At 33.0% G+C, this 2,500-nt stretch overlaps 1 protein-coding gene across 4 annotated transcripts in view; it reads right to left on the reverse strand.

The window, feature by feature from the left end:
- The window catches only part of LOC144978310 (uncharacterized), an 83,744-nt gene that overhangs the window by 15,767 nt on the left and 65,477 nt on the right, over positions 1 to 2,500 (reverse strand). The gene's annotated exons all lie outside the window — the stretch shown is intronic.

Consider the following 2,500-nt stretch of genomic DNA (forward strand, 5'->3'; position numbering starts at 1 on the left):
AAAGCAAAAATCCGATATGACGCTTTGTATTTGAAATTAATACTAAATTAATTAATATGTTAATGAAAATGGGATAGGAACGTAAAACAGAAAAACAAAACAAAACAAAACAAAAAACAAACAAACAAAAAACCCAATTTAAAAAAAAAAACAACCAAAAAAAAAAAATAATAAAACAAAACAAGAAAACAGAAGAACAAAAATGAAATAAAAATCCCCCCAAAAAACACAACAAAAACAAAACGAAACAATGAAAAGCAACGCAAAACAAACAATTTCAGCCTAAACACCGACAATGGCTGCCACATTCATACAGTCACGAAACACAGTCTATTACTTCTATGCATTCAACAAATCTCTCCGCCCTCGAATGCAAGTACGCTCAGAGTTGAGTGGACTTCGAGTAACATTAGATTCAGATTCAATTCCTCATCGTGATCTGATTGGCTTTGATAACCTTTAAAAAAAAAATTATAACCTACAGTGGAATCCTAATAAAGTCACCACTCTTAAAGTCAATGTCTGCTTAAAGTCAACACTACTTGTTGGTCCCAATTATTATATTCTTTATCAAGGTATGTTCCAGTGATAATTTCAATGGATAAATCAACCTTGCTTTAAGTCAACCAATCTTTCAGATCCGGAGGTGGTGAAGTTTGTTGTTGTTTTTAGGTGTTTAACGGCGCTTTCAACGACTATTTAGGTTATTTAAGCGCCCGTTTCTGGCTTTTTTCAATTTTTATCGATCGGCATTGAGGGGCCATAGTCTGCTCAATCGTGTTAATACTGTTGTAATAAAATGTGATAAAATCATAATAGTTACATGTTTGTTATTTAAAAATGTTTATTTTTATATCAGAATGCCATTGAAGTTCATCACCTAGAGAATACCGGATCGACATGGTTGGGTCACATTAATTAGATATAATATGGATTACTTTTAAAGTCTATTCACTCCCCGAAATGTAATGGTATCGCAGATGAACATTTAAATGGAGGTGTTAGTGTCATCTTTTAATAATAATAATAATAATCTAATTGGTGCTAGTAAGACATGATTTTCAAACCAGTTTCCTATTCAATCCCAAATTGTCACTTAGCTCATTCTTTTTTTCTTCATTAAGATAATGAAAGTTTTAGCCAAAAATAATTTCAATGTAAGAGTGTAAAGTATACTCCGGAAGTGACGTCAGAACCACAATTTATTCCTGCAAAGTAGGTGTGAAAATCGTCGCCATTACGGAAAATTATACTTAATCTTATCAATTAGCGAATCAGTAAAAGAGGAACAAATAGAAAAATATAAAACAAAAAGAAAAGGAAAACAAACTAAACATAATTAAAATAGAACAAACCTCCCCCCCCCCCCCCCCCCAAAAAAAATAAATAAATAAATAACCACATATAACACAACAAAACAACAAAAAACTCCCCGTAAAAATATATCATTTTACTCGTACATCATAATTACAAAACATAATCAAATCTTAACCAAAGTAAAAAACCAAAAAAAAAAAAAAAAAAAACAACCCAAAAACAAACAAAATTATATTAATAAATAAAAAAAAAACAGTCATGACCCCCCCCCCCCCCCCCCCACACACACACACAAACAGACAGAAAATAACACTTAATTGTTTTTCCTTCCACTACTTGTCCCTCCCCCTGTCCCCCCTCTCCCGCCATACACATGGACAAACAAGATGCAATCCGCGAAGCAGTCATTCGTGGAGCATTCCAATAATCGCCCCTTTTAGTTCCAGTTCGTCGCCTCCATCACAAATCCTAATCAGGAAATTTCTGGAAAATCTCTGGAACTCTAAGTGTGTGTGTGAGTGTGTGTGTGTGTTTGTGTGTTTGTTTGTGTGTGTGTGTCATATATATATATATATATATATATATATATGTGTGTGTATGTGTGTGTGTGTGTGTGTGTGGTAGAGATAGATAGTTAGATAAAATAGAATAGATAGATATGATAGATAGATAGATATGATAGATAGATATGATAGATAGAGATAGATAGATAGATAGGATAGATAGATAGATAGATAGAGAGAGAGATAGATAGATGGGATAGAGAGAAAGAGAGAGAGAAGAGAGAGAATAGAAGAAATAATAAGAGAAGAGAAGAGAAGAAAAGAGAGAAATAGAGAGAGAGAAGAGAGAAAGAGAGAGAGAGAAGAGAGAAAGAAAGAGAAAAGAGAGAGAAAGAATAGAAAGAGAAGAGAGAGAGAGAGAAAAAAGAAAAAGAGAGAGAGAGAGAGAGAGAGAGAGAGAGAGAGAGAGATTCAAGCATAACAAATTAATATAGGTTACAAAAAAAAAGAAGAATATCAATTCCTCTATTACAGAACCTAATAGATTAATGGGAAGCATTTCAAAATTACCCATCATTCCACATAAAATAAACAAATGAGACCATTGTCAACTCGTGAGTTTACAATCTACCAATAAAACTATTTAAAACGACACTTTCTTTCTCCTGGCGGAGGCGATT

This window comes from Berghia stephanieae, chromosome 8 (assembly GCF_034508935.2).
Source record: "Berghia stephanieae isolate SIO BIC M18660-M18661 chromosome 8, UCSD_Bste_1.3, whole genome shotgun sequence".
NCBI classification, from domain to species: Eukaryota; Metazoa; Mollusca; class Gastropoda; order Nudibranchia; family Aeolidiidae; genus Berghia; species Berghia stephanieae.